The sequence below is a fragment of the Mchenga conophoros genome, linkage group LG4 (genome assembly GCF_057382185.1).
Source record: "Mchenga conophoros isolate Kocher_MC1m ecotype Shallow Benthic linkage group LG4, M_conophoros_male_GT1.1, whole genome shotgun sequence".
NCBI classification, from domain to species: Eukaryota; Metazoa; Chordata; class Actinopteri; order Cichliformes; family Cichlidae; genus Mchenga; species Mchenga conophoros.
Window position 1 is genome coordinate 1,284,897 of NC_140529.1, and position 12,215 is coordinate 1,297,111.

Genomic DNA, 12,215 nt, shown 5'->3' on the forward strand with positions numbered 1-12,215 from the left:
GTGGGGATGAATAAATGTGGACAAACCACTTGCCATGCCAGCAAGAGAAAGGGTTTGCTTTGCTTTTGCCATAAGCAAGGGGAGTGGAAGGCTTAATTCTGGCGATGTTGATTTTGGGTTGCTGATGTTTGCTTTGAGAAAATTTCTGTTTTATTGACTGGGGTTAGATTATGGTATTATAGTATATTGTTGGGAGAATGCTAAAGGGGAAACATTTTTTTGATATAACTCATGTTACCATTAACTGAAGAAACACATGACTGATAACTGTTCTAAGTTTATTTTTATAACACAGATTGGATCATAAAGGGGAAAACTGAGTATGGAATGTGAAGTTCAGGTTTTGTTTTTAGGAAGTTCCAAGGATGCAGGCTGTGGATAGAGCCGGAGTTCGAAAAGATGTGACATGATGATTAAATGGATTTCATTCCTTAAAGACAGGTTTGCAGGGTCGGAGCAAATATACCTGAGAGGAGGATTGCTGAGGTGTTTTGAGGGATGATATGACTAACTGTATTTTTCTTTTAATTTCCTAAGCTTGGGTGGAGCATTTTTAGTTTGACACATGAGATGTGTCAAAAAAGGGGGAATTTAAGGTTTAATTTGAAATGGGTTTTAGGATTATTTTATAACTTTTGGGGTTTTTGATCATTTAGAGATGGTAAAACTGAAGCAGAAATTGTTACTCTAACGGTCCTAGGGACAGAAAATGGTCCCGCCCGATCAGCGGGCGAAGCCGCTGCTGCACGCCGGAAATGAGGCTTCATTTCCCGCAGGTCTGTCAAAGCAGCCCGCTGTTGCTCTTGCTGTTTTCCAGCCCCGGGTCAAATGTGGAGCAAGGGCGCCACCCGGTGGACAAATAAAATTACAATTCTAAGGCCTCTTGTCCAAAACAAAAACGAAACCTAAGCCGTCACCCAGATGTTAACGGTAATAATTCTGCAGTGAAAAATAGCGTTTATAATGGCTTTCAATGGGGCACAAATCGACCCTAAGCCCAATAGTGTAAGTTTATTTGTAGCTTAGCCACTGAAGCTAATTGAAGGAAGTCGGACTTGAATTTTGAAATAAAATCATATCAAACTTTCTTTTTTTTTTTTTTTGGAGAATTTGGCTATAGTCCATTCAACACTGTGCAAATGGCATGTAATCAAAATTTGAAAATAGCCACAAATCGACCCAAGACCCTCCAGGGGTAAGGAGCAAAATGAAATAAAAAGGCTATACCAAAAACGGGTTATAACATAGGAAATGTGAGTGTTAAAATGAAGTTGGTGTTAACACACAGGAGTTGTTTTTAGGCAGCATTTAGCTATGATAAAATGTATGCATGAGTAATTGCTTATATGCTTAAACTTAATTGATTAAAATGGTTGTTCTCTCTTGGATCTTTTAGTAGAATAGGCGCTTATAATGATTTTCTTGTGAAAGGTGACTTTAGATCAGAGTTAAGGCACTTGCAGCAGCGACAGTTTTGTGTACAGGATGTTGATGATCAGATAAGGCGAGCAATAGGAAACATGCAGGGACGTGAAAGCAGCGCTTAAAATGATGAGTAACGTTGAAGAGTATATATATGTGTGTGTGTGTGTGTACAAATACAAGTCAAGAACATAATTAGGATCATGCTTTTGATTAAAGAGTCCCAAACATAAGTTAGGGAGGCGCAGGAAAAGCTGTTTTGTTTCCTTTGCAGAAGATCTCGGCGACCACAGGGGGGTGAGGATCCTGGAGGCCCGAGGCCTGATGGACCACAAGAGAGGGACGCAGAAAAAACCTAATCTTACGCATGGAGTGTTCTCAAGTGGGAGCTGGCATTTTATTATTGGACCACCTAGATGACATGAGGTTGTCTGATTTGCTGAGCCAGAGGATGGATGTCAGAGAAATGAAACAAGTAAAGTGTAGTGACCCTCTTTTTAGGGAAAGTGGGTCAAAAGAGGGAGTGTGGAGATCAGGGAAATTATTTTGCTGCTATTGTTAATAATCATCATCATTACCATTGCATTAATAATATAATCTACAGCACTGATATTGCATTCAGATGTTTAAACATATTGGCACCCAATTAGCCTTTGTTACAGGTGCAGTTATAACCAATTTAAACTGAGTTGAATCTATAATAAATGCTTTTGATTGAATGCTTGTTATAATCTTAAGTGTGTATGTGCTGATTCTGTTGATTCTGAGTACACTCTGTGCAAAGTCAGAGTGACAGGAAACTCCGACTACTCCCCCCACGCGTGTGTTCATTAAAATCAATTGTTTGACCAAGCTCTTCTGGACCATGGTTGTTTTTACTCTCCTTCCTCAATATTTGAACTCTTAACAGTTGTCAAGTATAAAAGTTTTGCACTCTGTCACGGTCTCGATGTCTGCCCGGCCGGCTCCGCAAGGTTACATATGTTTATTGTGTTGCTGCTTTCTTCCACTCGTCATTCTGCCTGGGCGGAGCTCAGGCCCACGCACCTGTCTGCAATTACGCTGCAACGTGTCCTGTCTGTATGGAGCCTGAGAGCTGCCAGAGTAATAATGTAGATACAGGCCTCTTTCTCCTTCTGCTGCTGTTCATGGTTTTATTCCATTGATGTTGCTATCATTTGTAAATATATTTATTTGGTGTTATTTTATCAATTTTCTACTACTGTTGTTCATGTATTTAATTTTTTTTGTATTTAAATATGATTTTTTTTAAAGTAATGCTGCGAGATGGACAGTTAAAGGTTTCATTGAATAAAAAAAAAGATTTAAAGATGACTGGTGGCGGAAGCAGAGCACAGACTGTGAGAATCTATCGCCATCGTGTGGTGCAGAGATATATTTCCATTGAATTTAGACTACGAAAGCTTGGCTCACAGAGCAGCTGCAACACGAACAAAAAACATTAAATAGCAACATATTATATTATATTATAGTGCAAACAGTGCAGGCTTCAGCTCTGGGGAAGAAGCTGTTCCTCAGTTTGGGTGGATTCTGTCACTCACAGCGTTGTTAGCCCTCTTGTGCGCGCAGACTGCAACCCCCCCCCTCCCCTGCCCCCCCACTGTGCGTTGCCCTGATATCTGCAGTGTGAGGTTGGATCGCTCATTTTCATCCCCACACTGATGCCACTTATTTCGGTCTTTGTTTGACATAAAAGGGCATATTTGTCACTTTATTGCAACTATATTTGCACTCTTGAGCTCCTTCATTCACTGACTGATTATAAAGTTATTACTTGCGTTATGTATTCATCCTTTTGAACATAATTAATGAAGCCACATGTAATCACTAAAATTTGTATTTTGGGTACAATAAGAGAGTTTCAGATGGAATGCTGTTTTGTTTAAATTTCACCAACTTGCTGATGCCCACGGTTGTGAGTGCAGCTTCTTACTGTACATGGGTGGATGGTTGTAAATCACATCACAGATGCCAAAAACCTCTCAAACCAAGCCCTCTTGCCGGTGATGCTGTGCGCAACCTCGTGACAACCACATGACTGATACTAACTCCTGAGCTGACTGTATGCTAACATGCGCCACAAATAAGGGTCATATTTGGATTTAAAACAATCACCGAGAAGCTTCCACTGAATGCTACTTTCCCCTGCATGACACTGAAATCATTAACACATACTAACCCTCACTTATGCTCTTCAGTTTTCTCAGAAATGGATTAAGCCTACACCTAAACCAACGGATATGTTCACTGACTTTTTCTCTTAGTCTGGAAATACTTAGTCAGCCCATTACGCAATTGAATTGATTATCATGACCCTCACTAATAGCCACTTACTAAACTAAGAGTAATGTGCAAAACCCATTAGCCAAAGTAGTATAAATATTTTAACTTTTAGCAAATCCAGCAGGTTAATTAAGTGATTTCACATCATATGTTCAAACAGCTTGTCAGTTTTTAATATATCCCATGTACGCATACTTAAGCTTTAAAAATAAAGAAAAGTGCAATGACCTGATAGATGTTTGCTGAAAATTGTGGTTTACATCAGCACCTACATTAAAATACAAAGACCCTGTTTTGTGTGAGCTGCTCGATACCATGAAGCAAGACCTCTGAACATCTCAGTTTTTACACACACACACACACACACACACACACACACACACACGTGCAAGCAAATGGTGTTTTATATGCTGTTGTCTAAAATATTATAAAATAAACCGTCTCTTTTTATATGTGGGGGGGGGGGGGGGCACTCAAAAAACGGAGGGGACAGGTTGGCACCAGAACACCACAGGTCTGCCCCGAGATGAGTGTGAAAATGTGATTATCAACAAGCCCACCTGGACTTCAGTTAGGTCGCACGCTTGTCCAGAGTTCACTTTGTCTTCAAGCGTTTTAATTTAAAACATAAAGTGAGGCCTACCCCAAGCTAAAAGAAGGCAGATTATGTTCTCAGATAAAGCAAGCAATGAGGGCGAAGCAGAGAAAGTACCTGCACAATACATTCACATAAATCAAAATGGAATTTCTTTGAGGACACAAACATCTGGGGAGTAAACAGCTGTTTCAATACCTAATCACAGATTGTGCTCTCTGTTTTACACGTTTTTAGTAAGGCATAATTAACTAAAAGGCTAGAGAGATGAAAGGATGCCAAGCTGATACCAGGCCTCAGTCACATGGATTGTTTCTTAAATTCTGAAATTAAGTGGACATGCAAAAAGATCTGGCACTTCATATATTAAACTGAGAAGCTGTGCTGACCCAAGAAAGCGCCCAGAAATTTGGGCAAATGTCTGCTCTGAAGTTTTTAGCCAAACCAAACTGCAGGTCAGTTTAAAGCGCAAAATTGTGCAAGTAGTCCAAACTAAACCGTTCTTGAGATGCAGAAATGTTGTCACACACAAAAATCAGACGATTGTGCCTCCAAACAAATTGCACTTACAAATGCTTGTAACATAAATGATGAAAATAGTAACTGCAAAGTTGAGACTGAACAGTGTTTCAGTTAAAGTGATAAGCTAGCCATTCAGCTGACTCATTGGTGATTGCAATGATTGCAGGTTTCATTATAGAAGAATATCAAGGAGAAGACAGATGGCAGGGAGTCAGAAACGGGGGATGGAAATGCAAGATATTGAGGACAACTTATGAGCCCAGGCGTCAGGTGTGAACAACAACAATAACTGGGCTGTATTTAGGTGTACAGATCACATGACCATCAAAAGAGCAGTGTAGGAATGAGAGAAGATCAACAGGGGAGCACACAAAGAGGTTTATGGACACAAACTGGGAGAGGTGGCATGCTCAGTTGATCAGTAGAATACCACACTAGACTTTCTTCCAGGACGGTTGAGGACCCTGTTGTGGGGGCGAAGCTTGGGTCCAATGTTCCCTCTAATTTTTCATGTGTCTGAGCGAACACACAAACTCTCTGAGCGGTCCCTTGGACCACTGTGAGCAACAGCAGGCGTGTGCACTGTGGTCACGTCAGCATTGAATCCATCCAAGTTACATGGTTTATTAAAATAATCAAATTACAACATTTAAATTTATGTTAGACTTTTTTTTTAATTAACTCCTTTAGCCCACTTACAACAAAAATTTAAAAAAAAACTTGTTCATGACCTGTGTAGTATGTTAACACTATTGGAAGTAAAAATAACTTGAACTCCAATTTTGAAAACGCAACTTTCTTTTTTAAAAAAAAAAAAAAAAGCTCTGACTTGTATTATGAGTATGAGTCTGTGGTCTGGGAGAGAGTCCTGTAACTCTCTGTCTGCAAAATACAGTATATAATGACCAATGTTGGGCAATTAATTATATAATTACGTCTTCAAAAAAGTAACTGATCTATGCAAACAAAGTTTTTTGCAGCTGTTTACTTAAAATGCAGCCAAGGCGTTTTTTTAAATAAACATTTCAAACTATTTACAGAACAATCAGCTGTTCTGCATCAAATTTGATGCCACACAAATTATTTGTGCCACTCCAAAAATAATTTCAAATCAAAATCAAATCAAATCACTTTTATTGTCACATCACATGTGCAGGTACATTGGTACAGCACATGTGAGTGAAATTCTTGTGTGCGAGCTTCACAAGCAACAGAGTTGTGCAAAATACAATAATGTAAACAAGCAAAATACAAGAATGGCTACATCTGAAACTAATAAATATATGTACAATATATAATAGTATATGCATTTCTGGATGTGTATACTAAATATTTTTCTACGTGTGTGTGTGTGTGTGTGTGTGTGTGTGTGTGTGTGTGTGTGTGTGTACACATATTTTACAAATTAAATAGAGTCAACAATAAATAAAATATATAAAAATATACAGAGTTGAGACATGTGCAAAACAGTGGCGTTACTGTACAGTATGGAGTGCATAATGTTAAAGTTCCAGTAGTGAAGCTGAGGTGTCTATGAAGTGTTCAGCAGTCTGATGGCCTGATGGAAGAAGCTGTCTCTCAGTCTGCTGGTACGGGACCGGATGCTGCAGAACCTCCTTCCTGATGGAAGCAGTCTGAACAGTTTATGGCTGGGGTGACTGGAGTCCTTGATGATCCTCCCCGCTTTCCTCAGGCACCGCTTCCTGTAGATGTCTTGGAGGGAGGGAAGCTCACCTCCAATTATCCGTTCAGAGCACCGCACTACTCGCTGGAGAGCTTTGCAGTTGTAGGCGGTGCTGTTGCCATACCAGGTGGTGATGCATCCAGTGAGGATGCTCTCAATGGCACAGTGATAGAAGGTCCTGAGGATGCGGGGGCTCATGCCGAATCTTTTCAGTCTCCTGAGAAAGAAGAGGCGCTGCTGCGCCTTCTTCACTGTTTTGTTTGTGTGTACTGACCACGTAAGATCCTCAGCCAGATGTACACCAAGGAACCGGAAGCTGCTCACTCTCTCCACAGCAGCGCCGTTGATGGTGATGGGGGTGTGTACTTCTCTGCACCTCCGGAAGTCCACTATCAGCTCCTTTGTCTTTGCGACGTTGAGTGTGAGATGGTTGTCTTGACACCAGTGGGTCAGGGCGCTGACCTCCTCCCTGTAAGCCGTCTCATCACCATTGGTGATAAGACCCACCACTGTAGTGTCGTCCGCAAACTTCACAATGATGTTGGAGTTGTTAGTGGCTGTGCAGTCGTAGGTGTAGAGTGAGTACAGGAGAGGGCTCAGTACACACCCCTGTGGGGCACCAGTGTTCAGTGTGATGGGGGATGAGGTGATGCTGCCCAGTCTGACCACTTGGCGTCTGTCAGACAGGAAGCTAAGGATCCAGCTGCAGAGGGAGCTGCTCAGTCCTAGATCCTGCAGTTTCCTGTCCAGCTTCGAGGGAACGATGGTATTGAATGCTGAGCTGTAATCTACAAACAGCATTCTCACATACGTGTCTCTCTTCTCCAGGTGTGACAGGGCAGTGTGTAGTGTCAAGGCTATGGCATCATCAGTGGACCTGTTGTGGCGGTATGCGAACTGTAGAGGGTCCAGTGACCGAAGCATTTGCTTACGATGGGGGTCAGGGCTACAGGTCGCCAGTCGTTCAATGAGGAGATGGTGGAGGATTTGGGTACAGGGACGACGGTGGCCATTTTGAAGCAGGCTGGGACTACAGACAGAGAGAGGGAAAGGTTGAAGATGTGCGTGAACACTGCAGCCAGCTGAGCCGCGCATGACTTGAGGACGCGGCCGGGAATCCCGTCCGGACCAGTAGCTTTGCGTGCGTTCACCTTCCTGAAGCACTTCCGCACATCCTCCTCAGACACAGTGTGCGCACTGACGTCATCCGCGGTGCGCACACTGTCCGGTCTCATGGTGTTCGCTGTGTCGAATCTAGCGTAGAATACGTTTAGATCCTCACACAGAGAGGCCGTGGTCTGCGGTGTGCTGGTTTTCCCTCTAAAGTCTGTGATCGTGTTTAGTCCCTGCCACATACTCCGAGGGTTGTCGAACTGTTGCTCCACCCTGTCCCTGTACTCACGTTTGGCTGCTTAGATAGTCTTCCGGAGTTGGTAATGTGCGTGTTTGTAGTCCGATGTGTTCGCGGAGGCAAAGGCGGTGCTCCGTGCCGCCAGTGCCGCGCGAACATCTCCGTTAATCCAGGGTTTTTGATTTGGGAAGGATTTAACTGTTCTGGATGGGACGACATCTTCCACGCATTTCCTGATAAATCCGCAGACTGAGTCTGTGTACTCGTCAATGTCCCTAGCAGCCACGTGAAACATTTCCCAGTCCGCGTGATCAAAACAGCACCGCCCTCCGGGTTGGAGCTTCCTGTTTCAGCTTCTGCCTGTAGGCGGGCAGGAGCAGGATGGAGCGGTGATCTGATTGGCCGAATGGGGTGCGGGGGAGGGCTTTGTACGCATCCCGGAAAGAGATGTAGCAGTGGTCGAGTAGCCGGTCTCCACGAGTGTTAAAATGGATGTGTTGGTGGAGTTTGGGTGAGACTTTCTTCAGGTTTCCCTTATTAAAGTCTCCGGCTGTGATAAACGCTGCCTCTGGGTGTGCGGTTTCCTCACTGCTGATCGCGCTGTACAGTTCCCTGAGTGCTCGGTCAGTGTCGGCTTGTGGGGGAATGTAAACAGCCGTAATAATCACTGCTGTAAATTCCCTCGGTAGCCAGAATGGCCGGCACTTAATCATCAGGTACTCCAGGTCCGGTGAGGTCCAGGTCCACTTATGCTTACTCCAAGCACCGCTGCGAGTTTGGCCGTCAGTGTCAGTTTTCGGATTCGCCTGCTGAGCTGCTGGTGGAGATCCACCCGGACCCAGTGGCGTGTCTAGAAAATTTTTGTTGGGGGGCCAGGTAGGGGCACAGATTTGGAGAAGGGTGGCAGATGTAATTGGCAGATAATGTTTTAAAAAAAAAAATCTACCAACCGTTAACCATAATTCAATAATCCTATAAACCTAATAACCGAATGCGCTTTTAATTCTTATTAGAATGAGATTTTAACCACTATGGTGCAAAGTTTTTAGATACTGCGTTGATAAAGTACAAGAGATACAATCAGTGCTTTGTCAGTGTTTACTCAGCATTCAAGGACAGCAATATTTGCATAATATTTTTACTGACATATAGTGCACATATGTTTTGGGCAAAAACATTTTTGAATATTAAAATACGAACATTTGTAACAAAGAATTGACAAATTAGCCAATGCCAATGCAAAACCAATGCCTATTAAAAAAAAGAAGATAATCTTCTCACAAACTGGTGTTTGATTTTGAAACAGGAAAAAAGTGGGGAAACAACTGAAAAGACTAACATTTGAATAAAACCTGAAAGCAAGTAAATACTTTCTATGCTGCCTTATGGTAAACTTTGGTAATATTGATCAAGAACAACACTGGCTGATGATGAAATACAGTCAGCTGGCATGGTGACACTGCCAGTATTAACCTGCAGGGCTGGACTGGGACAGAAAATCAGGCATTTTGACTAGAGACCGGCCCACCAGGTATTAAAGCCATAAAGACTTTGACTGAAAACAAATGCTGTTGTGACAGTGATGTACACTGTCTTGTTGGTATATGTATGATTTCTATACATTTTACGTCAGATAAAAACTTTGGTTGTAAGATTTAGATAATTATTTAATAAAAGCTAGATATTTTAAATGAGAATAAGAAAGAAAAGTATTTCTTTGTGCCCCACCTTTCCCTGTTAATGCCCTACCTGGCCCCCTGGCAAAACTTTCCTAGATCCACCCCTGCACAGTTGCCAGCTGTCAGCTACATAAAAAAGGATCCTGGTGTTATTTGTGTCTCAGAAACAGTTCATAACTTCCCTTCAACTCATTCATGTGAACTAAAAGGTAAACCTGTTTCTCCATCACCTGTTCAGCTCTGATGATTCAGTAAGGACATCTCCTGGTTTCATCTTCATGTTTCCCTCTCACCACATATCCAAACCGATATCATGACCAGCAGCTTTTACAGCTGTGACTCCAGCAAACATCAGCTGATACTAGAAAGTAATATCAAATAAATTCTAACAACAGCTGATCAAGCTTAAATGTGCTGCTGTTGTTTAGCGCGACATCTGCTGGTTTCCTCTTTCTGGCGCAAAGTGGGCGATAAATAAACAAGGGAGAAAAGCCAATCAGCTGATCATTGATCAGTTTCATGATTGAAGTAGCAACAGGAGAGGCAGGGGAGAGGATGAGAGGAGAAGAGGCAGCTGTGCAGCGTAACGACAGAATAACTCCAGCTTTGTGTCTTTTTTTCATTATAGCGAAAGTCCGGGACAAACTGTGTTCCTTCTCAGCTCAATACGAAACGTGTAATATTTTCTCTGAATGAGGGACCATTCCATTTTTTTAAAGAGCCGTTGGCAACTCTACTAACTAACCTTATGAATAAAATAAAGTTCACTATCAGTAACGTCATAGCACCCACCCAGCTGTATATAAACTCTGTCAAGCTGGCTAGAACCAGTACTAGTTATTGCAACTGAGGGTAAAAAGTCAGCACAACGAAAATAAACTCCACCTAAACTTGGTTTATATCTGACCCAGATAGACTGCAGGTCATAACTTCTTACCTGAAGTTCAGTTCACCTGACACTCGGACTGGCGGTGTTCCAGATCTACTGGCGTTTAGATCAACTGGCGTTGGTCGAACAGATGTGTGGCAGTCTTGCGTTTCAGGAGCTGCTACCGACAAACCAGCAAAAAAACGCCAAATGTGTCATCTGTGACACTTGTGAGGTTATCTCAAACACACTCCGTCAGTCTTGATGCTGTTGAACAACAAAATGTTTAAAATGTGGCGAGTTTATCTGGTGATATCCTCATTCGCGACGCGATCGCGAAAACAGCAAACAATTAACACCACGCCGATGTTGTTCACAGGACAGCAAGAGTAAACGATCGGGAGACTCTTGTCGTCGTTATCGTTCCGCTCGCACGGTTTATTTCTCCGATTTCAGCGTTTTTGCTTCACAACTACAGCGAGCAGTTTACTTTGTGCACTAACATGGAGTCGAGTCAACCAGCGCCACCTCTGGCCAAGTGCCACAGCCTACAGCCAGATCAACCTGTGACACACATCTGCACCACGTTTGAATTCGTGTCATGCACATTTGTACCTTTCAACTGTGTCTGTTTGTGCGTCATGCAAATAAACCTTTGAAAAGAATGAAATGACACTAATATTTCACTAGTGTTGTAACATCACATGTCGTTAGCGTAGTCTGTCTGTGTCTTTTCTCTGCGAACAAACATTTTAGAGTTGGTTGTTATATACAGTGTGGTTAATCTAATAAACATTTGTAAGGAGATGGCAGTTACTGTGAATGTACAGCAGGTGATTAGTAATAAACAGTCAGACAATGACTCTGACAATCTCATTCAATCTTGCAGATTGCACCTTCTGTGGAAAGTGGTACCACACAGTGTGTGTGGACTTTCCCTGTGCCGAAGGCGACTACAAATGTTGTGGGTATTAAATAAACAGTAAAAATTGATCCCTGTTGTCTTTGCTTACTGATTGTTTTTAGTGTTGACAATCCACATTGCTGCCATTGCATCTTTCAACATGTTTGTGGGTAGATTTGGATGTACCCGGGGTAAGTGCAGCCACTCAGCCTCTACTCACTGTGATCATAGCAGCAGGTGCAGATGTGTCACAAGTTAATCTAGTAGTAGGCTGTGGCACTTGGCCACAGGTGGCAGCAGTGGACTGACCCCCATTTGAAACTGCTCCAGCTGCTGTGTGATAGTGGATCTGCTACAAATTGAAGATCATAAGCAAGTTTTGGAAATGAACCCTTGTATTATGTTGAAGAACAAAAAAATGACATTTTGTTGCGGGTCATTTTGACCCGTACTGTGTAAATCCACTCAGAATTATCCAAAAACTGCAATAAAACAATAGCACCTTTATTTTCGATTAGATAAACATGTAGAACACAGACATACAACAGTTAGACTTTCCATAACTATTTTAGGAACAATTTGGTTTTTCGTTCTTACAAACACATTTCTTTTGAACTTGCCCAACGTTCTCAGTTTTTCAATGCTCAACATTTTCGATTTTGTCCACATGATGGACAGAATGTAACGGTGTGCTTTCTGCAGATGTACTTCTTGCATTTCTCACAAAAAGTGCTTGTTTTCAAACAGGAACCTTCCTAACTAAGATTTAAAACAAAAGATTTCTACGTCTCCTACAGTCTCACAAACAGATGACAAAGCAAGCGACACACCTGAGTCACTGACTTTCTTATATCAGAATCAGAATCAGAATGGGTTTTATTGCCAA